The sequence below is a fragment of the Podarcis cretensis genome (assembly GCF_951804945.1).
Source record: "Podarcis cretensis genome assembly, chromosome: 7".
NCBI lineage: Eukaryota > Metazoa > Chordata > Lepidosauria > Squamata > Lacertidae > Podarcis > Podarcis cretensis.
In genome coordinates, this window is record NC_137176.1 from 37638012 (window position 1) to 37664206 (window position 26195).

Genomic DNA, 26195 nt, shown 5'->3' on the forward strand with positions numbered 1-26195 from the left:
AAGGTTGCCAGTTCAATCCCCAGCTGGGCCACCTGATTATTCGTGGATTGCAGGGGTTGGAATAGATGACCCTCAGGGTCCCAGCTCTACAATTCTATGACCCTCTAAAATTCACACTCCCAGAATTTTGTGGTGCAGATTTCCAGCCAAACAATGTTTACAAAAATGCACACATCAGGCAGAAATACGCATAAAGATGAATATATTAGTGAAAATGACATACCTAAATGCATTATGTAAGTCTTTAAGCAAACACTCCCCATGAAAATACTTGGGCTGGACACTTAGCTTTTTAAACAAGTGAATGATTGACTCACAAGAGTTTCCAGAAGTTACAGCAAACAAGTCTCCATCTGATAGCAGTAAAATACAGATGAAAAAAGTTTCCAAATGACTTAAAAAGAAAAGGACTTTATTTCCTTACAAAAAAAATTAATGCAATCTTTGGGTTAGCAAAGAAGCAGGCTTTAAAATCTCCCTTTTGGTGAGATTCCATTCACTTGCAGCATTTGCTGAGCTAGAAGCCTAAGCCACATGGCTCCTTCTTTGCTTGTTCCAGGAAGCAAAACCAAGAAAAAACCAAGAAGTTGAGGAGCAGAGGCTACAGAGAGCCTGTTAAGTCACACTCAGCGAAAACCTGAGCTCAGGTTAACCCTTTCATGCACACAAGTGTAAGTTTGTATATTACACCATGGCCCTGCCAGAGAAAGTCAGGATTAGGCAAACATTGTTTACCTTTATTTTACAACCAGCTAAGCTCATTCATTACAGAAGGCTACTCAGAATGATAAGGTTGGGTGGCCTTCAAAAATCTCAGTTTGATTTTGTTTTGATGAATTAAAGTCCCCACCACAGTTTATTTGTGAACAGCAAAGTTTCATTTAAGAATGTTCTAAACAAAAACCCAGTCACAATTACCGTGTATAAGACGCCCCCGTGTATAAGACGGCCCCTCTTTTTATGAACCCAAAATTAAGAAATGAATATTTTAAAGATCAAACAGAACAACTTTGAGCTGGGGAGGTCTCCCAAAGTTAGGGTTGCCATATTTCAAGAGCTTGAACCCGAACCCGAGCCACCCACATCAGAGCCAGAGCCCCTGTGCATTCACCATCCGTGTATAAGATGACCCCCAATTTTTGTCTTGAATATTTTAGCAAAAACCATCGTCTTACATGCAGAAAAATACAGTAACTATGCTGTGCAGCTAATTATATATTATAAATATCTGAATACATCTACACCTTTATGGCTGCAGTACAAAATGGCAACTTAACTTCATCAACATTTTCCTGTTTAATTGTTAAAAAGTGTCATCTATAAATCCTCCCATCTAATAATCCTTTCAGAAGACTTAACAATATCCCGAGTGATTTAGGGTGTTTTTTATTATTATTAGAAAAAATATTATTGAGGGCTGAGCTCTTGGAGAAGCAATGACACAAATAGCTCAAGTGAACTGCGACACCTCTGTGGACAGTCTTCTCAGAGATGACAGTTCTGAAATACAATTATCAGTGTGATCTGCTTAAGAATTCATCATCAGTTCCTGCCTTCTGAAGACTAAAAGAGAGAGAGAGAGAGACATACAAAGAAAAAGAGGTGATAAGAAGGCATCATTTTCTTCCAGCCTCATAACTGTAAATTGAAGAAAATTATTTTCTTTGCCTGCAGCTCATTGGCATATAGGCAGCATTATATTATAATTTCATAAGCATAAATCCTTTGAATAAATTTCAGAAGAATAACTGAATTAGAAATGCAAGTAAAGTATCTAAAAAACTTAACTGTACTAGGCAGCAAGAACGGGATGCCAATACAACTAGCAGAAGGGAATTTGCTGGTGAGTTCCTCATCTTTTGTCATGGAAAATTACCCACCAATATAGCCTGATTCCACTGAGGTAAAATTTAAAAAGAGGAATGTTAGCTAAAAATGCTGCTGCCAGCTTATCACCTCCTTATCGTTTCCTCATTAAAATTAGAAATGCAACAGGCTTGAGGCTTTTCATTATTATTATTATTATTATTATTATTATTAAATTGGTTTATTTTACTGTTGTTGCTGCTGCTGTTACCTTGAGATATGGTCGATAAGAAGGTCTTTCCAACAGTATTCTTGCAAAAATCAGTTATTTATTTGCACATCTGTTTGCCAAGCATTCCTTTAATATGAAGCGTGGATGATTTCTCTACAGTTGGGGTGAGGAACTTTAGGCCCTCCAGATATTATTAGACTCTCACTCCCATCAGCCCCAGGCAGTCTGACCAATAATCAAGGATAATGGGACTTGGAATCCAGTAATATCTGAGGGAACTCAGACCCCTCTCTACTTTTCAGGCTTAGCTGTAAATTAATGAATCAATCCACATATTAATGCAACCGGCGTTTGACTTAAGCCAGCTATCAGTAGCTGGACAGTTGACGGCTTATGTGTTGGAGACTCAAGTCCATGAAACTTGCAGGGTTACCTTTGCCAAATCAGTATCTCTCACAGCTTTGTTGAAATAATAAATAAAGTAAAGTCGCAGGGTTTGTTTGTTTGTTTGTTTGTTTTTAAAAAGAGAGCCATGGGCGGCAACCAGCAAGTAACCTAGACAACCAAGACGGTTGTGTCTGGCAGAGAGAAGGAAGAGTGAATGAATGTTGGCTGAGGTAAAAGCGAAGAGGCCTTAGAATTGCACGCTCACTGAGGAGAATAAGCACATTTAGATGTGAGTGAAACATTGTGTGATATCTCTTGCATGAGGTGCTGCTGCTGTTGAGGGAGATAAAGTAATCAGTAAGGTGGGATAGAGACACCTGAGGTTTTTGAGAGAGCAGCTGAGACCCAGTGTGTGGTGCCTCAGAAAACCTGACGTAAGTACACACATAGATAGGAGTCCTATGGGCACTGTCAGGCCTGGTCCATCAAGTCTACTGCAGAAAGGACTTTGCAGGGCATAGTGTACAGCCATGGCTCCTCTTCTTCTTTTTAAAGCTTTGTTTGTCATTTTTTGTGTTTTTTAAAAGTACATTTGAACATCCTAGGACATAAACAGTGGTGATAATGTTGAAGCCTGTGGGACACTGTAGGTCAACTTCCAAGTGGCAGAACAGTACTCCCCAATTATTTCAGCTCTGCTGATGCCCCACAGAAAGAACTGTAGATGTTATGAGAGAAGCACAGAATTCCATAATCGATTCTCTTCATAAATATAGTTTGGGGAGTGGGAAGGCACTTGCAGGTGATAGCGACTGAGAACAGGGGCTATTTAATTCTACTCTATAAATGCCCCTGCAGTTTAAGTCCTCCCACAGGCAGCATCCTAAATTATACGTAAATATGGCCCAGTAGGCATTTTCTGAGGAGAATCAGATGGTTATGGCAGGGATTCAGCATCTGCTGATCCTCCTACACAAGCAACATTTGGTTTATGCCTGCCCACCATCTCTGCAATGCATTGTTGCATTATGTTGTAAAGTGCCCTGTAGGCTCTTGGTGATAAATAATAATGGTTGGGATCGCACATTTGCCAACAAAATGTTGAGTTCCACCTCTATCTGGAGCCAATCCAGATAACCCAAGCAAGGCATTGCAAATAATTTGTCACTATTTGGTGATTTACTGTATCAAATGCCAGAATTGGCGTTGATTTCATCCATTTACAAGTGCTTTCCTGATTTGCACACCAGTTACTGCCTCCTCCAAGGACCTTGGAATCTCTCTTGCAAGGATTCAGGTTATATAAACTGAGTGAATATACAGTGGTACCTCAGGTTAAGAACTTAATTTGTTCTGGAGGTCCGTTCTTAACCTAAAACTGTTCTTAAGCTGAGGTACCACTTTAGCTAATGGGGCCTCCCGCTGCCACCGCACGATTTCTGTTCTCATCCTGAAGCAAAGTTCTTAACCCGAGGTACTATTTCTGGGTTAGGGGAGTCTGTAACCTGAAGCGTCTGTAACCCGAGGTACCACTGTATTGAACAGAATAGGCGGATGCACAGCAAGTAGGCACAGAGAAAGGCTGAAGGCTAGGATCCAAAGTCAGATTGGCAGGGTACTAAAATAAGGGTGAAGACCAGTAGTTTCGTGACATGGAGAAGAGTTTGGAGAGAAGAGTTTGGATTTGATATCCCGCTTTATCACTACCCTAAGGAGTCTCAAAGTGGCTAACATTCTCCTTTCCCTTCCTCCCCCACAACAAACACTCTGTGAGGTGAGTGGGGCTGAGAGACTTCAGAGAAGTGTGACTAGCCAAGGTCACCCAGCAGCTGCATGTGGAGGAGCAGGGAAGCGAACCCGGTTCACCAAATTACGAGACTACCGCTCTTAACCACTACACTACACTGGCTGGTAGGAGGAGAAACTTGATGGCCTTCTCCAGGGACAAGTTCCCCAGACAGCAGCTCTGGAAACTTTATGACAGCCATTGGTACCAGGTAGCAGCACATGACTTCCTAAACTAAAGAATTATCAGCAATGTCCTAGATGGATCCGCTTGTAACTCCCTTCTCTGAACTGGTGGCAGAAGCTGAGCAGGGAGCCAGCATCTGATCGCAGATATCTTTGGCCTGTAAGTTACCAACCCCTCCAGTGAATATTTAGAAAACAGGCACCCACAGAGCCACTTTAATTCCCTAAACATGAGTCCATTATTGCTTGCTTGAAAACTTCTTTAGGGTTGCATTTGAGCTGTGATTTGATATCTGTTTTCGCGCTCTGATGCTTGCTTTTGTTTTTACCAAACTGCTTTTATTGTATTTAATGGTATGTGATTTATTATATTTCACCTTGAGACATTTTCTGGAAAAGTGGTTGGTAAATAAATAAGTGAGTGAGTTATACGGCTACTGACTAAATCAGCTCAGGGTCTTATTTGGTGCCATGTGCCATGTTCCTGGTGCTGTTAGTCCAGAGAAGACACACAATTATCTTCTTTGAAGAAAGTATCATATTAGCCCTAATCTGGTTGAGTTGAGTCTTCTCCAAATTCAAAATAAACCAGAAAGCTAAATTAATTTTGCATATTTTTTTATTCTTAAAATTTGAAAGCAATTGTGAACTTTAAATGTTCACATTTATTATAGAGCAAGGTGGGCAACTGCAAATGAGAAGGTTTTTTCCGTTGTGTATTGAAAGCTAGCCATTCTGACCTTAGCCCTAATGCTTAAAGCCAATTCAATGGTTCCAAGAAAGATTAAATATGAGACACCCATCTGATGTGGACTGTGCATGTTCTTCTGTTGTAGTGGCAAAAGTGCACATCGCTCTTATTTTGATGAAGTTCAGAAGCAGGTGGAAAGGAAGCACGACACAATTGTGCTTCCTCTTTTGCTGCTTCTTTGGAACAGCTGAAGCATCTGTAAATATATAATGGAGGAAGGAGGTAATTTGCAAGAACAAATGATAAACCTTTTCCTTTTAGCAATGTGGGCGAGTCACCACTATTTTCACTTGCACATATTGTATATGCATGGAGCACACACACAGGAGCTCATATGGCTGAACATAGATGGTAGCCAATCCTTTTTATATGCTATAATTAAGGGATTTCTCGAATGTGTGGGGGAGGGATAGCTCATCAACCTTCCTCTCTCCGACACCCAGGGCAGAATTGCAGATTTTGATAAGAGGTGTGTGCTTTCACATAAGCATTGTGATTTGCAACTGTGAATGTTGCTTTCTTTGTTGTCATTGTCACTTTTTTTCATCAATTTAATTAGATACAATTTGTCTCAGCTTTTCCCGTGCAGCATTTGTTTACCTACTCATCAAGACCGACACAGGCCAATTAGTGTAGTGTAATTGTTTAACCTAGTCAGTGTGAGCCTGTACTGGATAGTATGTGCTGCTCCTTGAAAAGTGTGGAGAGGGTGGGGTGGGAGGAGAGGGTGGGGTGGGAGGAGAGGGAGAGAGATGCAAGAAAGAAATGAACGAATGTTAATAGGCCTTTCAGTGATATGAGCTTCTTAAAGCATCGCTGACATGATACACTACAAACACAAGTCCCACAGATATGCCACCAGCCCTTTATTTCTTCTTCACTGTCACCACAATCATGATGTGATCAATTTCCTAAGCACATTCTTCAAGTCCATTATAACCAAAGTGCTCAATGGCATAATCTCCTCTTCAGGATGCCCACAGAGAGCAAAAGAAGCCATGGAAAATAAGATGTGGGGTGGGGTGGGGATGCTATATCCTAGAGGTGTGTAGACCGACTTATGAGATGAATCAAGGTGATTTGGGGAAGGTTCTTACGTTTTGGATTGTCGTGTTAATAAATAAGGCTTTGTGGCATCAGTTGTCCAAAAAATACACTTCCTCCCTCCCCCATCCTACACCCCCCATGAGAAAAAAAGGGGGGGAGCCCAAGTTGACTGGGGAAATGCCCAGAGCTCAGAAGTGAAGGGGGTGGAGACATGGAGAGAATCTTTTGTTTTGTCAGACAGGCCTAGCTTTTAATCACAGTGAATTATCTCCCCAGGGCAATCCTTTCACAGTCGAGGAATTAAAAACTGAGTTTGTTTTTCAGATGGTACAATGCCATCCTCTATTCAAGTCTATTGACAGATCTCCGTTTTATCACCAAAAATCCATGGGACAGAAGCCCACCCCCGCCAACAATTGTTGGGGTAACAGGTTCCTTGCATGGGTGTTTGTGTGTGTGATCTTTCCCCCACCCATGCTCTTTTCTTCTTCTTTTTTCATATATTGCCACCTTCACCCACACTGATTCCTAGGCTGGATTTAGACACATCAAATAAATATTTCAGTTAAATGTGTTGTAAATTTAAACAGGGAAAACAGGTAGAGACGAATAGGACTCCACAACGCCATCTGGTGGTGCAATGTTATATCGCATATGCAAAACTTATAAATCGCTTTTTCTTTACCAGTCTAGCTGAGTTCCTATTGTACCCATCCAAAATGGGAAAGTCTATCCTTGAAGGACAAGCATTGCAGCTATTATTCAAAAATTTAGCAGGCTTCATTCCCTCACAACAGGTGACCATGCCTGCAATTTGGATCCAATTCTGACAGAAAATGAAAACACTTCGTTTTAAAAGCCAAGTTTTAGGGTTTCCTGCATGAAAATTATTGGGTGTATATATGTAATATTTGGTAGGCTTAATCCACTCTGAAGGAGCTGTTATGCCTGAACATTTTATGCACCTTGGTGAAAATGAAACAAGTTACCAGGCATTTTTAGATTCCCATTTCAGAGTAGATGGGCAAGAAATAGCTTTGTTTTAACATACTGTACTTTTGTTCCTGTAGAACCAGTTAAACTGAAAAGATGCAGAGCATTGCAGACCAGGTTTGTTCTTACAGCTGTCTCTGAACACCAGTTGCTAAGAGTCACAAGTGGGGAGAGAGCTGCTGTATTCTGTTCTTGCTTGTGGGCTTCCAACGGGCATCTGGTTGGCCACTGTGAGAACAGGCTGTTGTGTAAGATAGGCCTTTGGCTGGTTCAGCAGGTCTCCTCTTACATTTTTAAGATTTAACTTTATTTATAGTCAAACTGGTAAATGTATGAAGAATACAACCAGAGCACACCTATTCAACACTACTCTGCAGCGGGGTTGTCTCTAAACCCTCTCTTCTTTTCTTTGTCTATTTCCATAAGCAATTTATTTCCTTTTCCCTGAACGTCTTTCGGAATTCAATTGTATGTTTCTTCCCACCCCAAAATTTCATTCCTTTCCCTTTCCTTCATCCCTGCTTTCTCCTCAGTATAAGGGTTTCGCTATGGGTCAGCATCCCCTCAGATGTCAGTTTGCATTTTTTGGTGAAGAAAGTATTGATCTGATATGTAGAGATCTTTCCTATTCTAATTGATTCAAGAGGGTTCTGGAAGCTTCTCTGTGTGATACAAACTAGTGCAAACTGGAGGTTTCTAGCCGACAAGCAAGTTTCTATTCTGCCTAAAAAACAGACAGAAGGTTCCTGATGTTTGGCTTATTCCTTTGTAGAAGCTGAATAGCTTGTTTGGACTGGTTCTGTTATCTCTTTCACTCAAGGTCATGCTGACTATAATAATAGGCCAGAAGGAGCCTGACTTTCTACTTTCTGTCTTCCTTTCCTTCTGGTGTGGTATTAAGGTTTTAGTCTTCTTATAAGTTTAGGTTAAGTCTGCTGCCACTGGATTTCCTATGGACGGTGCCAATCCTGCATGGATGGATGGATGGGTTGGATGAGTCCCTTATTCCTCTGGGACCTTTCTCATCAAAGAGCACCCACACTTATCAAGTATTATGTCCACTCCTTTTTAATTACAGAACTCCTCATAATTCTGTTCTTCTATTCATGAATTAACTTCACTCATTAGTTAACTAAATCCCCACCTGTAACCAGTTAATTCCCTATCCATTGTTATTTTGTGGGTCTCGTTTGCTACAGAGTCATACTGTCTCTAGTCTTCAATTGCTCTCAGTAGTGCACTGAGCCTTGTTCTGCCTCCTCTGCTGATTGCCTCCTCACACCTGACATTCTCCTATCTTCCTTCACTGATGGTTCCAGCTGTGACAAAAACAGCTAGACAGGCCACCTGCAAAAGCAGGAACTTTACACCTGACTTCTGAGTTCTCTTTCAGGACCACAGCTTGATGCTACTGTTCTGCCTATCTAGCATAGGGATGTGGGGAGACTTGTGTCCCTCCAGCTGTTGTTGGACTATAGCTCCAATCATTACTGACCATTAGCCATGCTGGTTGGTGCTGATGAGTGAGCAACAACATCTGGAGGGCTGCAGACTCTCCATCCCTGCTATGGGGAGATCCATTTTCATTCAGCTACTACTCTTATTCCCATATGTGCCTGTGTAAGAGACAGTCAGTATGTGACAACATATCACTTTCTCCTTTAAACTAGCCTGTGTAAAATACCAGAGTTTCCTCCACTAAGTGAATTCAGCAAAGGATACATGGAAATATCCTAGCAGGTAATCACAACTTCTAATAACTTCACAAACCCCTGCTACATGACCCTAAGGCGTTTCTGCGCCTTACAGTGTTTCTCTTCCTGGTGAGCTTTCTTCTGAAAAACACTTAAGCAAAGAAATTATTCTGTCAAAGTACAATTGAAATCTGTGAGGACAAAAATAAAGAGAAATGATTTGCTCTTGCAGTAGCAATGGGATACTACAATAGCCGAACAAGGGGCTGTTGGAATAACCTCTCACAAACCCAGTAAAAAAGGAAAAGATTGATATGGGTACAAGCACACATACAATTCATATGAGTAATCTTACGTTGGGAGAACCAGTTGTGGCTGTATTTGAAATATGAAGTTGGGTATCCATTGGACATGTAGAGCAATAGTCCCAGATGCAGATCCTGAAAGGAGTCTGACACAAACAACATTTGAACCCTAGAATTGGCTTCTTGGTGCCACCTTCACCTGCTCGCATTTGCTAGGCCTAGTTGCTGATTGCAACCAGTACAGGCACAGTACAGGCACATCCACCTAAAGGACAAGGTAAGTGCCCTAGCAATGACAGGATTCTGTGACAACGGAAACACAAAGTTTCAGATAAGCATGCGTTGGTGACATTTCAATGCTTCCTGACAAATGCAGAAAGCTTGGTTATCAAATTAAACAGTGAGCCATTGCGTGGCTAAGAGCATTACCGCAAAACCATTTTACATGATCCAGGAAAAGCTGAAGATTTTCTTACCAGAGTGAGGCCGGCTCTAGCTCATTTCAGTCTTCTTGGGCCCAATGCAAAACAGACTTCCATTATTTGTCATAGCACTTCCACATAACAGTAGAAACAGGAAGTATTTTAAAATGAAAGGAGAATCAGACAAGGGAGGAAAATACCTTTTCTTCCTCCCTTTCCCCCTATTTTTCTTTCTTCTTTAAAAATCATATCGATGTTGTGATTAACTTGCATTCTACAGCATAGCTGATGTGACAGTCAACCAAATTAATCCCATTATGCAAAATCTAGTTCACAAGTGGTTTTGCTTCTCTCTCCCTCTCCACCCCCCTTTTTTGCAAAATTATGTCAATTTTCCCATAAATTGGAAAGACCATGTCAGCTTTCTGTATTGCAAGTAGACACTACACAGTGCTGCATGTCTATATTCCTTTAATGCAGAAAGATACAAATTTTAGCTCAGTGGCACAAATTAAGATTCATAAGTTTTGTGCTGATGTTTCTGTTTACATGCAGCTTGTATGAGAATTGCCATTAGGGTGTGCATTCATTTTAATTCTCCTCTCTTGCATCATCCCAACCACAGGGAGAAAAAGGCGTTTAAAACATTTTGCACAGGCAAAATGTGCTAGGAGCTGCTGACTCCTTTTCCAACTCACCTTACTCAAAGATTTCCTTGCACATTAAAGGACAAATGGGCTTAATTGCTTAATTAACTTCCAATAGGAACCCTTTTAAATCTCTGTAGAAATAAACAGTATATGTAGCTCTCCACTTAGTGCAAGATGACAAACTACTCTCACCCGCTGCTTCATTCCCCCCACACTACTGTTCTCATGACTAGATTTGGCCCTTCTGTAGGTGGCCAGAGCTGAATTCTCTATATCCCAGCCAACCTGTCAAATTAAAACCTTTTCTGCTGTGTGTTAGACAGAAGCGATGCGGAAGGTTAAAGCACTGTAGCCTTTTGTCACCAATGCATTAGGCCTCCAACATCTGCTCACTGGACTCAACGAACGGCAGCTCACTCTGTTAGAATGTAGCATCTTCAACACAGATGTTAACTGTCACTTTTAACAAAGCATCGATGGTATTTTAAGGTACACAAAAACCTACATAGCTATTAAATCTTCTTGAAGTGGTTTGTTTGGAAGGGCTTTTGTTTTTTTTAAGGCTTTTTTTTTAGTCCTAGTAAATTTGTGTGTTTGTGCGTGTGTGCACATGCTTTAGATTCATTAGACATGTGTCAAGTTGTCAGCATCCAACTGTATGCATTTGTGTCCACCTTGTGAACAACAGAACATTGAAAACAACAGAACATTCTCCCATGAATGTTCACTTCTTGGCAGCTCTGAGACAGATTTTGAGCAGTTGCTATTCTTGTTGATAGTTTTATTTATTTTGTTTTTAAAGGAGTTATTTTTTGTAAAGATTCTGACACTTTCTGTCATGTCGTACAGTTCTTATCTTGAGGTCAAAATGGAATATTCTACAGATCAGATATATGTGTGTCTCTATCTATCTGCCTTCTGCTATGAAGAATATCTCTTGCCAGTTTTGAACAGTGGGCTGCTTCACACATCACAGAATAAGCATGCACTGTGTGCTTTGTAAGGGAAAAATAGTACCACTAGGTGGAGATGTATCCTATAACTGAGAGGTATGTTTGGGATGGTGAACCCTAGAAACAAGAGACCTACAATGACCATTGTGGCCACTAGTATGGACTGAAGGACAGAAAGGGAATGGGAAGTGGGCTGGACCACAGTTCTTCATAACATTGCCTGTCTCCGATTGAAGAAGGCAATGTTGCTGCCAGAGACAGAGGCAGCAAAATCAAGTCTGTTCCTTTCCCTTGTCTGCAGGTATCTCATGTTCCATTGTGAAGCCCAGTAGTGGCCAAAGTCCAGCTGTAGCCATGGTTTCCTTTGCACTGACTTCTTTCTTCTGAACTGGTCTTGGCTGGTAAGTTCAAAGCACTTAAATAATACCTGCCTAGAGGATATCACATACATTTTGTTGCACATCATTGTGACGGTTCTATCTTAGGAAATATATTTGGTCTACCTATAAATGTACCGCATTATTAATTAAACATGTGCCTGCCATACACGTTTATTACACATAGGTTGAAAATGTAGAAGGCATAAAGGAAATTGATCATGATCCAGCGCTCCTTCTATCTGTTCAACTTTCTGTACCTTCATTATATCCATGTCAGAGATTATTACATCCTTTATGTGCCGCACACACATACACACACAGTGCGGTACAGAAGATTATGTCTGTATCTAGGTGTGTCTCTTTCTTTTTTGCTTTATATTCCTCATTGCCCTACTCGTTTGCTAGACAATTGTACACCTGCGCAAATAGTATGATTCACAGCAGACACACAAGATATATGGACATCTGGCATTGTGTATTAGATCAAGTGGGCAATACTCAAACCATAGACCATTTAATTGTCCACCACTGGTTTATAGTATGCACAGTCCTTGATCACAAGAATGGCAGTATATCCACTAAAATGCCAATTAGTGCTGCACCATATAGGTGTGAATCCTGCAGTAGATTTTGTGGCAGGAGTACCAGCTTGGCCCCACAGCTGTGAGTGCCATGCAGCGTACATGGCGCTGGCACCAAAATTTGTAGGTGCCTGGCCCCTTCAAGGGGAAATTTGTGGATGCTCGGACACCCAGGGCCCCAGGGAATTGGCACTCATGCTTTGTGCACTTCTTAATATTACCTGGCCAAAGGAGCTAAGAATAATGAGAAAGCAAAAGGGAAAGACTCCTCCAAGGCATTGTGGAAGGGAAAGGAAGAGTTCCCAGTAGACTGCTTGTACTACAGACTTCTTTCCAATGTTTGAATGTCCGCACTTGCTTGCTGGTTACAGGTAATGTCATTCAGACGTTGATAGTGTGAATTTGTTAATGTATCCATGCATCCTGTCATTCGAGCCGTTTGGACAGAAGAAATCTGCACAAAACAGTGCTTATGAATTTTCCTGATTTCTTTGTGAAATAATGTGGATAGAAAGAGGGAAGGAAGGAAATGCATACAGTTTAATTTTCCACTTTCCTTACAAATGCATGTTACATATCCTGATTGACTACTTAGGCTACACCTGTGCAGCAGATGGGGGATACTTACATCAGGGTAGGGCCTCCAGTTTACTTTCACCATCAGGGGTTCCATTGTACAAGGATTCATGCAGCAACTTTGGATTGACTGCAGCTGTAGAATCAGCCAGTCTGGAATACTACGAACATCTCCACGTGCATATTAAACCTACAACTTATTGGCTGTTATTTGCTTGAGACTCTAAACATGAATTCTGCCAACTATCACATTATCATGCCAGACAAGATGCAAACCTGAACCATATGGATGGGGAAAGGGACCCTTTTCCTTCCATCCTGCTGCCTTGCCTCTCTCTAGCTCATTGCATGCTCTAAGTTTTTAAATGGACTGACTATTTCCACATGGCATCAGGAGGTGGGGGCAAGGAGAAGCTATTTGGAAAAGTGAGTGTTTCCTTTTTAAACAAGCAAAACTGTGAACAATAACATACCCACTGTTTCCTCATCAAACATAAGGCTTTGCAAAAAGTTGTAATAAAATAAATGGAAAACATTTAAAAATCTGTGCTGCAGATTTAGCCAAAATTGTGCAGAGCTGCAGATGCCCTCTGCCTCAGGGAATGACTAGTGTAGATGCTTTTCGAGGCCTTGTTAATGTGGCAACAAAAAGCATTTTTTTCCTTGCTAACATTCTACTAGTCTTGTTTTTGTGGTAATTGTATACTAAATAGTTCCCACATAAAGTGAACCATTTCACCTGTATACTCATTTCTGCTGCTATTGCTGTTGCCGGTTGTGTTGCAAAGAGGAGGAGTTTCTCCTCTCCCTCGAGTGTTTGTATGAACCAAAAACCAGATGTCATATATATATATATATATATATGGACACCGTGACTGCTCTGGGTCCCCCCCCCCCAGCCCTATTGAGCAGATCTGGGAAGGGTGCATGGTGTACATGGATCAGTTCCATTGCACAGGTGAAAAGCCTTGTGCTAGTGGCTCTGTTTGGCTGGCTTGCTTAGAATCATAGAATTGTAGAGTTGGAAAGGAACCCAGGGGTCATCTAGTCCAACCCCAGGAATATGCAGGTGGCTTCACATAGGTGCATAGAATTTGGAGACATTGGACAAATGTATAAGGGTGGTCTAAGTATTGACAGATAAACAGAAGGCAAACTGAACAAAGGCCACCAAACTCTTTCTAACATTCAGAGAACTTGGGTGCTATTCAACTCAGTTTTACTCAGAGTAGACCCATTGAAATTAATGAACCTAACTTAGTTGTGTTCATTAATTTCAATTGGCCACTCTGAGTTCTTCTTCTTTGGTGATCACTTGTAGCTGAGTAAGATTGTCTTCCATGAATATGGTCTTAACAGCATGTCCATAGGTGACTGTGGAGGCCAATTCTGGATCCGCACATCCTTCCACATAGGGGGCATAGGTTTCCAGGTGGGAGTTGATCATGGTGAGGATTTGCCAAACATGCCTTCCTCTTAGCTCGTTTCTCTCTTTCGTCCCGAGTTCATGCTTCTTCAAATTCCATGACGCCTTTAGTAGAGGCTATTCTCCAACTGGAGCGCTCGCAGGCCAGTGTTTCCCAGTTGTCAGTGTTTATACACATTGAGAGTGTCTTTAAACCTCTTTTTATGTCCAGCAATTATGCTTTCCATTCTTAAGTTGGGAACAGAGGAGTTGCTTTGGAAGACAATAATCAGACACCCGTCCAATCCAACGAAGTTGATGTTGAAGAGTCATTGCTTCAACACTGGTGATCTTTGCTTCTTCTAGTATACTGACGTTAGTTCGCCTGTCTTCCCAAGTGATACGAAAAAGAATTTGGAGACACCTTTGATGGAATATTTTGAGGAGCTGGAGATGGTGTTTATAAGTGGTCTGTGTTTCACAAACGTACAATAAATTTGGTAGTACAATAGCTTTGTAAACAAGCTAAACTCTCACCCAATACTCTCAAATTACAATACTTGGAGAGAGGGCTTTTGAACAGTTACAACTAGCACCTTGCTCTCACAGCATTTCACTCTTTTGTTAGGGGTAGTATTCAGTTAAGGCCAGCAGTCTGCAGCTGTTAGGGAGAGCTGGAAACTAACTGGCAGGCAGAGTCCAATCCCAGATCAAAGAATAAGAATGGTCAGAAAGAGGTCTTTCAGTACCCTGGACAGGTCAGAGTGAACAAACGCATTGTTCCGAAGAGTGCTTGGTTTCCTGTGTCTGGGTGTGTGTGTTTGGTAGAGAATATGTGGTTCTATTGATGTTGCTAGACTACAGCTCCCCGCATCCCCAATCATTGGCCATGCTGGTGCAGGACTGATGGAAGCAGAGGCCAACAATATCTGGAGAGCCACAGTTTTCCCATCATTGGACCACCATTGCAGAAGTGGAAGGGGGATATCTTGCAGGAAGACTCCTCTGGCCTGGAGCCTAGTACTTCAGTTGTCTCTGCTATTCATAACCTGCATTAGTCTATAGACTCTGAGGAATGTTTTTCCCTGGAGGTAGGGAGAAATAGGTCTCTTGGTAGATCGAAGTCTCTGGAGATGCTGGCTCAGAACCTGCAGTTTTTGGCTTTAGGCTTAGATTGCAGATCCACATCTAGTGCTCATGCTACCTACACCACAAACTATTATTGCTTAGATGGTCCTTATCCCTGTTTGTGCAGGATGCCATTCATGGTGGACTCATGATAAATGGGGTGAAATGACCTGAACTTCCTCTGCTAGTTGGAGGCGCTGGTTGGAGGTGAGACTAAGAAGCAAGCACTCAGTCCAGGCATAAATGTTCATGGTCAACAGAGATACAGTGCACGAAAAGTTTTTAATTACAATATAAATATCAAAATGGGGATATGGATTAGAATCTTGTAGATAATTCTTATATAATGAGCTGCCAGTAATATGTGGTTTGTGGTCAACAAATGAAAAGACTGCATTCACACTGAGTTGATCTGATACAAGAAGACTATTCCCCTTGGAAGAATGGAAGGTTAGGGATTAGGAAAGGAAAGCTGTAGAAGAAGAGCCAAGGACAAATTGCAAAGCGAAGATACAAGGCACCAAGGCATAGCTATTCTGTCTCCTGGAAAATCTTCTCCAATAATATCTTTAACTGCTCTGATTTTGTCATATTTTTCCCATCTGTTCTCAAACTTTAAATTGCAACCACAAAGGTCCCTTTTTTAACAAATAAAAATTGAAAACATTGCTTCTAGCTACGCAAAATTTTGCACCAGACAGTACATTCAGCACTTGTGCAGTAAAAATCAAATTGTACAGAACACACACACACACCTGGGCAATACATCATTTCCCCATATGTAAATATATATACATACAAACATATGCATCTCTTTTTCTCCCCCCTTCACCCTCTTTCTCTCTCACACACACTTACCATAGTGCATTCCTCAAATGACTTGCAGCTAAATTTGAAAAACAAGTGAAGCATGTCTCATACTTGGGAGATATGCCTAAAAACCAAGGAAAAATTATTTTTTACACTCACTGCCAGATATTGCAGTGCTACAAGGCTATATGTAGATAGGGAATAATGTGCAGCTTATCACGTCAATGATAGATTTCACCATGCCATTTAAGATATAAATCATTAATACAAGTCATGAATTTTCTGTTTACAACACATGCCTTAAAAAAAATAATCACTCCAACATAAAGGAACATGAAAAACCTTGGCATATAAGACCCATATAGAAGATACTGTATTGAACACCAAGCAAGATATTCTGTTTACAGGAACAGAAAGCAAGAAATGCCTGGTTCCCTGTAACTTCACTTCTCACAGTGAGGGAACCAACAGAAGGTCCTCAGAGCTGGATCTCGGTGGCCAGGCTGAACGATGGGGATGGAGATGCTCCTTCTCAGGTATACAGGGAGAAACTAAGGAAAGGCCAAGGCAATGAAGAAAAGACTATGGTGCTGGTTCAGAACCATGGTTAGCGGTCCTTCAGCAAAGGCAGAAAAAAGGTGTCTTGCAGCAACTGTAGAGTTTTATACTCTAGGTTAAGGAGTCAAGATGTACATCCTGCCCCATGAGTGCTGCATCTGGGCCGTTTAAGGGATGATTCATTTCCTGCAACCGTTGGCTGCTTCTAGGCTTCAGGATCTTGATTTTTGGAGACTGTTTGGGTCTTTCCTGATCCTTTTAGAAGTGTTTGTCCCAGTCATCCGAGTCTGGTGGCAGCAGAGTCTTCATGGGATTCATGGGACAATATGCAGGCTCTGGTGCAAGTGGATTCACATAGGAAGGACCGGTCAGGGTGTGTGTGTGTGTCTCCATCTCCCCCTATGGACTACAATTGCAGAAGGACTCTGCAACTAGGGATTCCTGGTCTGAAACCATGACAGTTACACCTAAATGATATCCCCAAATCTGCCACCTTAGTCAAGGTGCCTTACTCAGTCTAATATAACCAGGGAGAGATGTGGGTGAAAGAACCAAGAGTGAGCTGCTTTAGTGAATCAATTGGAGATGAAGATAACATTAGGAGATTAGTGCAGCTGAGGTACTAATGAGATAATGCAAATGTGAGGATTTGAAAGGCTAATCACACATCTCTCAAAATTGTGGGAAGAGGTCATGGGCAAAAAATGTCCTAAAAGCTGAGACTGCTTAGCCAGTGAATGCAGGAAACAGGAGCTGTGCAGATCCTCTTCTCTCACACACAATCTGTGTGGTAGGAGCTGTACAGTAGTGCAGTTTGTCCCTCACACAAATAGGTCAGGGAATTCCAGGTAAGGCATAGTGCATTGTCATTACCTTTGTTGCTCCCACTCCTGAACTGGGAGATGTGCACTGATAGTGTTAAACTGACCAGTGCAATGTGCAGAACTATTGTGAATCTTTATGCTAATGAATTCATTTGACATATATAGGAGATCATTTCAGCAGTCTGTGTAACATCTGCAAAATTCTGTTAGAGGTATGGCCCTTGTTTAACACACACACACACACACACACACACACACACACACACACTTTTCAGTGGTTGAAATTGAAGGAAATGGTGGAAGGAAGAAACAGAATCTTCCAAATGCCCCCATAGACATCCACAAAAATCATAGATCATTGAAGGTGAAGTTAAAAGCCATGAACACTGACTATTGATCTCTGACTATTTTGCACATAGATTTTTCACATCCTTGATTCAAAACAAGAAATTCAGTAAATCTCTCTCTCAAAAGTAAAATAAAATAAAATCCTCCTTCGTTTTGCAGAAGCTTTTCAGTTCATTACAGTGTTATTAGTCAGTCTTCATAAAAGTGCTATGCATCTTTATTAAAAATGGAAGTTCACATCATTTTATGTCCCCATAAAAATGGGCGGTGGTAGCCTTGATTAATTTCTTCATGTAGTGTGAACTTTACAGCAAATTGGACAGCGTAATTCAATTCCTACTTCTGAAGATTTTTATTTTATTTTTTTTGTTGGTAGAAAATTGAAATAATTCATATGTAATCATATTGCCTTTGCAAGAGATCTTTAAGAAATAATATCCTGGAGTAATGATTGTATGGCTTAATTATTAATGCCATACTTTCAGGCATGGCAGCATGCATCCCTTTTATAATATAAAGGATTCTTAACAAAAATGCTTCTCCGTCCATATCTTGTTGGTTCCTGGGCTATAATATCTACTCTGGGTGCCATCTGCCGATAACTTCTCCTGGATTCTCCTAGTCCGGGAATGCAAGCCACCCCATGTATAAAAGCCACTTGTGCTATGGCTTGGCTTTAGATGTGTTTGATTTGTTTGGAAAGATTCCATGGCTAGGCTACACACATTAAAAACCAGGAGAGGGCATAAAAGGAGGTAAGGTTTGGCATAGCATTTTGGTTTTAAATAAACTCTATTTTTAACCATACTGGCTAGACCCCTTTAAAAATTACACAAGAAAACCAATGGAAATCATAAGGGAGAATAACGGGTGCTATCACTTTCTGTTATGGTAGAGACCTTTCTGCTTGCCCTGTCCTACCTATCTTCAAGTGTTTGTTTGCTTGTCTAAACAGTATGGTTACATTCAAATTATATCTACATTAATAATGTTACTGCCACGTGAAGGGTGTCTAACAAAGAATTAAAAAGGTCACATAAAAATGGATGCTGAATGTAGCTAATACTGCAGGGATATTGAAATACACCACAACATTGTGTTGCACCGTCAGTGAGACCCAGAATGCACACAGCCTGGGGAGATAAAAGCAAGTGAGGCCCTACAATATCCATTCTGTGAATATATCCCAGCTCACAAATGACTACAAGTCCAGAAGAGTTTTGCTTCCATAAAAATGGAAAATCATAACAAATTGAGGTGGCTGAAAATGTCACTGAGTATGACATTTGCGCTTGCTTCCAAAGAGCATCTTCCAAGTGCTGACTTTGAACATAGGTACCAGTGCACTTTAAATCTAGCAGGATATGAGATGGCTAAGACTAGTGATAAAATAACAAAATGAAAATTCAAAAAGGACACCAGGTGTGTTTGGGATGAGCTTTGGATACTTGTTTGATGTAGTGCCCATTGTCATTAGCTTGCATTCCTGAATAAATCATTTGACAGAAACAATGCAAAACAAAACATATTGGTTGTCGGTTTTTAGCAACCAGCTATGAGTGGAATGGGGGGATCACTTTCCTGTTTGTTGTGCATTACAATAGAATCCTATTACATTTTCATATTTATTCCATTTTCCATTTTCTTTCTCGTTTCTCGTTTTTGTTTTTATATTTTCTCTTCCATTAACCTAAGGACCTTCCTTTACCAAAGTATTTAAGTCAGCCCTTCATTTATCTATCTTCTCCTTTGTTTGTCCTGAACTTCCTTACCTTTATTTCCCCCTTAATACAAATAATGTTCAAGTTGTAAAGTCCTCCTCCTTTTCCCTTTCTAAGGTACTGGTCCTTTGGCATAGGGCTTTTTATTTCTGCCATGCCTCTTGCTATCTATCTTCCAGTTCTCTCACTCAAGGAAATCATCTCTGCTCTCTAATGAACTTCCTGCCTGTTTCCAGGCTTTGTGAAATGCTATGATATTTTATCCCAATGTATAGACTGCTTCACAGCATAAAGCCATTGAAGCAGTGTACAATATAAAAACAATAAAATGCACAAATGCAAGCACAGAAAACTCTAAAAACAATGAAATCATCCCTAAAAAAAACACCCACCAAAAACAATGAAACAATTTCGTCAGATATAAAAGCAGTCTTCCCTAAACAAAAAATAATGTGTCCTGTAGGTGCCTAAGCATCATCACGCTAGGCCGGTGTCTGATTTTGGCAGTGGTTTTGAAGTGGTCGATGGGTACCTGGAAACTGGCCACATCACATCACAGGCCCCCAAGATGCAAATGACAAAGCACTGTATTAGTGTTTGGACAGTTACCCAAGGAGAAAGAGCAGTTTCTGCTTTATCTGGACAAGCCCTTTTGAATCCCATTGCACCTGTGCTGTTTGAGATACTTTCATCGTGTTGAGAACTGCCTGACTCCGTGCTGCAAACCTCTTTCATTTCTCATCTCCCATGCCCAGCGTGCCAGAGCTCCCAGGGAGAGAATTTAGATGGATAAAGCTGTTTTGTATTGATGTTCTCAGCATGCCCGTTTCACCTGGACATGGACTCCTAGAGAATAGAGCTGGGGAGGGGACAGCAGAAGGGGAATCATGAATGCATAATGGGGCAAATCTCCTGGCAGTAAATATATCTCTTTCAACATATATCTCTCTGTATTTTCATGACCCAGACAATAAATATTCTGCTTTCATTTTGTCAAGATGTTTCTCCTAATATTTCACCATGTGGTCCTGTAGACATTTAAAATAAAGATGACACAAATCTGTGTAATCATTTTCTACTCCAAATGATAGCTCTCTAGCACTAGCACGAAGCTGTCCAGCACACAATCTTCCAGTTCAAAAACGCTTCCATACGTGACTGTTGAGAAAATAGTCGCTCGCTATAATGGGCCATGGAACAAGCTCTTTATTCTTTTTTATTCATTTCTAGGACTTAATATTTTAGCAAATTGATCTAGTAGCCAGATTTAAAGTTGTAGATGCATTCAGGCTGCCTTGAGGGGTAGTTTACGGGTTAGAAGTTTTATATAAAAGGGCAAAGCACTCCTCAGTGGGTGAGGGAGGGAAGGATAATTAGTGGCAGATCTATTGCCATTTCTGAAGGTGATGGGGCTACATCTGAGCCTTTCCTCCTCCTTTGTTGAGTGGTTTTTTTGGGGGGGTTATTTCCCCCTTTCAAATTTTAAATACACCAGCTTCAGGGCTAATATCCTCCCACCTTCTATCCTTGTTCTGGATGTGTATCCAAGGAAGGAGTGAACTTTGGATCACAGAATCCACAAGCCTTCCAGATACATCCATGGAATGACTGCAGTCGGCTCTTCTCACCATTACAGTATTCAAAACAGAGCAGCAAGATTTTTAGAGGTTTTCACCTCTGCAGTGAGTGAAACTTCCCCTCCACTCCAGGATCTTTTCCTCTTCGCATAGAGTGGGAGGTCTGCGCTAACTTTATAGCCCCCTGGAATGCACTCCCGGGGACCATAGGATTGCAGCCTAAAGGTATACATTTGTTCCAAAAGTACTTACACATTCATGCACCATCAGAGCAGGCAAGGGATTTATTTGAGCTTTTGGGAATTCTGAGCCCTTTTGCCTAATCGGAGTTGCCACACTCATGATCTGATCACTCTCTACAGAACAGCCATGGCACAAAATTGGCTACCCCTTTTCTCCAGTTGCTCTGGGGGCAGATTTTGCCATGGGAAGGTAATGCTTGATAGCCATATTGACTGGCTACCCACCTTTACTGTGGTGCAGCTGCAAACCCATAGCCCTTTATTAACTGGAATGTCGTCATTCGAATGATCCTATGCAATACACCTTAGCTCCCCTGTGGCCCCATGTGCTGTGTGAATTGACGTGTACATGTACCCAATTGTTCAAGACGCATGCTGACATGGAAAAATAAACCAAGTATAATCCTTAACACCCTTAAGGAAATGATAAGGCCATTTGGTTTGAGCGCAATGCAGCTTACTTGTAGCAGGGGACAGGGGGATAAATTGTTTTGGAGATTGTACTGTTGGTGCTGCTTAAGAAACTTAAGAAACTCTATAAATTGGCCACAAAGGCTTGCCAAATGCAATAGGAGCAATATCCATTGCAGTCTATATGTGCTTATTTCTGCACTGACAACCACACCGAATTCACCGCAACAGCAGAGGAAAGGTAGTTCTGAATTATACTGTAATTCACTGCTGGAGATTTATGAATATTATTTTCCTGTAAAATCCAACATTTCCCATTTTACTGTTTGTAACCTGTAAGTGGCATAAAACTGTGTACCACACAGGATTTCTAAATGCAGTGGGTGCTGAACTTCAATGTTAGAACTGCATTACATGTGCATGTGGTTATACAGCACACATAAATTGTGCCTTTATGTTTAACTTGTCTAATCAGCTCACCATATCAAAACTTAATAAGTAGCTGCTTCTCATTTAAAGGTCTAGTAAAACTGCAATTACTTTGGCTGTAAGATGCCTTGTTTTGAAAAGTGCATTAAATAGTTTTATAGATATGGTTAGAAGCCCTTGTGTGGTTGTTTTTATGAAAGTGAATGAGTTCATTAATAATGGAGTCTGGAGACAGAAATACAAGTTAGGTGCTGGGAGAAGTACTTTCTTGTTTTCTTTCTTTTTCACAGGTACTTTCTAAAAACACAACTGGCTACAGTTCAGCTTCTGGTGTCCAGTTTCCAAATATTCACTGTTGTTTCAGAATAGCAGTCTGAGTGGGGATCGTTTATAAACCAAGAATATAATCATAACAATATATTTGATGCACCATTTTAAAAAAACAATTAATTTTCTAGACATATTAAAAGAAGCTGATTCGTATCCTTGACTGGATTTTTATCAGTATAATTCCAAAATCAGGAATTGTAAGAAATTAATTCTCTATGCATGTGAACATTTCATCACACGACCATTGTACACATTATATATAGATTCACATGAAGACTGCAAGAGGGGCTTGCATGTGTGAATCAGCCTTAGGTGTAGTCATCAACAAAATGTTAATGGTATCATACTGCTTTAAAGATCTGGCCACATTTATGGGGGCATGTCCCATGACTACTGACTTTCATAGTACTTTGGGGGGGCCCTCCAGGTATTATTATTGTTATTATTATGCATGCATGATGACTTGTGCTGATGATGCTATCGGGGTAGTCATACACAATCCCACTTTCAATACTGTTTGTGCCTGCAAGCACTTGGGGATGGTCACAGTGTTTCATGTCCAATCAGTCCATATCCTGTAACTTCCTGCTAAAATCCTATAACTTTGAATACCACAATGGTCTTAAGCTTTTGTTGCTCTATAGCCCCTCCAGACAGCAATCATGTGGTAGCATTGGGAAAACATCGCAGAACAACCCACCAAACAGATTAAATCACAAATACACTATTATTGTGCAAGAACATGTTGCAGAATGTCTCAGCAATCTGGAGAGACCCTTTCTATTGTCCACAGTGGTAGATGGTTGAAAATCAAATTTGGACATGCTCTCTCAGTTTGCTTCTGTGTGGTTTTGGGAAATGGCTTGCGCATCTCCATTATATTTCCAGCTTTTATCTTCCCTTCTGTTGTTGGACCACCTGTGGTGACCCTTTTTCAAGAATTCAGACATTAACTAGGAAAAACTTCCCTTTCAATTTAGACCGGAAGGAATATATCATTAATAGATCAACAAAGTAGCTTTCTATCCTTCTCCATAGATGGCATGGGCCAATCAGTACATCTTAAAAAGAAAAACTCAGATTTGCTGTAAATGTAGACTTGGGAAGAAATAGCAGATGGGTAATGTTTAAATTACAAACCTAAGGGAAGCTTTTTCATAGAAAACTCTTAAGCTTCAGCTCTGCAGCTCTTAAAATAAAGATTTTCTGTTTCCCTCAGTGACTCACTAAACCTTTATTTAGACAGTTGGTGAAAACACACATCACATATTTCATTTGAGGAGGAAAACAACTGCAGCTTGAAAACTGTGCTGTTATTCCTTTTGCATGAAGACCAGTATCTACAGTTAGCCATTTTACTACTACCCTTTTTATATGAAATCCTAAATGCATTTTAGAATTTCTAATTTTCCCATACAGACTCACAACATAGCACCCTCTGGTGCACATATTACAGTGAAAGATTAGAACTATTAAGGAGGATTGTGTTCACTTTCTGGTAGACATTTCCCAGAGATGAATTTCAATATTTAGATATACAACAGAAACATAATGATTTAAATAGATCATCTTGCCCTTCAAGATAAGTAGGTAATTTTGTTTTGCAAAATTCTTGCAGGAAGTTTAATTCATTTATTTGAAGATTAAAGGAGTCTTTCTTCATACAGGATTGTTGTTTCTACACACTCAGGACACAGAAAATGTTGTTCCATGGTTATTATTCGGAGATAAACTCCAAGAATTGCATGTGATTTCAGGCATACTCCATCTGCTAACAGATCACATTTTCCCTCACTGCAATATTTGACTCCACACCCCAACCCCGAATTCAAAGACTGAATAAAGACTACCATAGATGATTCCCTTATTTTCAAAATGGTGGGAGGGGTTTTTTGTTTGCATGGTCAGCATACAGAAATTGTTCCACAGTTGTTGTTCTGCCTGATGGTAGGGCCGGCTCTGCTTATATTACAGCTTGCATATTGAGTTAATGATGCTCATGGTAATGGTAGCTGACTCTCACATAGTAGAAGTAACCCCCCTGTAGCATGAGCTAAGGTCCCTTTTGACAAAGGACACAATGCGATGGGCTGTGATGGTACCTCACTGTAGTAGCTCTTGAAGTTTATGTTTGTACACCAGTGCATCAGATCCAAGAATTAGGCTGCATGATATGTCAATCACTTTTTATTCAAGTAAATAATAATAATACATGAGAGGTATTACAATAAATAATTTGCCACAAAATGTAGTGACAACTATAAATTTAGATGTTCTTAAAAGAGGATTGGGGTGGGGATTGTGGTTATTGTCCAGGGCTGGTTTTAAGCAGTTTTATTGTAATGGGTTCTTATTATATTAATTGTCATTACTTTTATGGATTGCACACCACTTTGAGCAGCAACTCTCCTAATAAGAGGCACAAATGTTTTGTAAAATAAATAAATATGGCTATATGGTACCTTCAGGTTTAGAGGAAGCATGTCTGGGTACCAGCTGGTGGGAAGCAAAATGGGAGAATGCTATTGCCTTCCTGTCCTGTTTCCTGGAGATATCTGGTTGGTCAAATAATAATAATGATAATAATAATAATAATAGAACAGATATTTGAGTGGATCGCGTCTGCCACCAAGAACATATGCTAAATCATTTTGTACGGGATAGATGGAAGGAGGGTTGGTCACGATTATCTGTAAAATATAACATAATATTCTCCGGACTTGCAGCCACAGTGCACAAATCTTCAGCTGAAAATTTGAAAAATCCCTTTACAGGAAGCCATTAAAACAACAAATAATTTAACGAAAGAAAACCATTTTTCTTTCATATTGAAGTTATTTGTATCCAAGATCAATGCCATGGATGCCAAACTTTCATATAAGGCTGCTTCAGAGACAGATTTTTTTAAACTCACACTGATGGAGCCAGTACCTCTAACAGAGCATGCTCTTTGGAATTCCTCTATATCACATCCCCACCTTTCATGCATTTCCCAAGATGCTTCAATGTCGTTCTGAAATGGTTCACATTTTTCAGAGCAGTCATACTCAAGGACAGCAATAAGATATAAAGCTAGGGTTGTAACTGGAGGTTACATTGATTGGAGGAGTTGGCAAGTACCAAAATAATCAATACTCAGGCAATTAATGGGTCTCTAAGCCTTCCATGTGTTTGGATATACTATATTTGATGCTGGTTGGTTGGGTTCCTTGTTGATACAATTTTTCAAGACTGTTCATGGAAGATGCATAGGTATGCCAAGATACTGCCTTTTCTTTTCTAGAAATGATCTAAAAAACTGTAGCCATAAAGGCTGGGAAGGATCTGCCGGATTATAAAATGCCTACTCAAAGTCTTAATATGGTAATTTTCAATATAGCTTTAACTTTTAGAAGTTAAATTAAATAATTAGCATGTCTAATTCATCCTAGAGCACAGTTGCTCTAGGATTTTCCTGTTTCATGTTATACCATCTTTTCACTACTAATTTTGTGTTCACTTGCTTAACTGAACAATATTTGTTTACTTGTTTAATTTCTATCTCACCTTTTAGCAATCTTTGATCCCAGGGTAGGTTACACCAATGCAACAAAAATCCATTAATGTAACATGAAATAAAATTTAGTTTCATTCTGCCACTACTCCAGAAATATAAAACCGGCCT

General features: G+C 40.3%; 1 long non-coding RNA gene across 1 annotated transcript in view; it reads left to right on the forward strand.

The window, feature by feature from the left end:
• The first annotated feature begins 2210 nt into the window (after nucleotides 1–2210).
• LOC307220166 overlaps nucleotides 2211–26195 on the forward strand; it is a 123716-nt gene continuing 99731 nt past the window's right edge. The window contains exons 1-2 of the long non-coding RNA XR_013840739.1: nucleotides 2211–2859; nucleotides 11513–11612. This is a non-coding gene — a long non-coding RNA (uncharacterized lncRNA). The remainder of the gene's footprint in view (nucleotides 2860–11512; nucleotides 11613–26195) is intronic.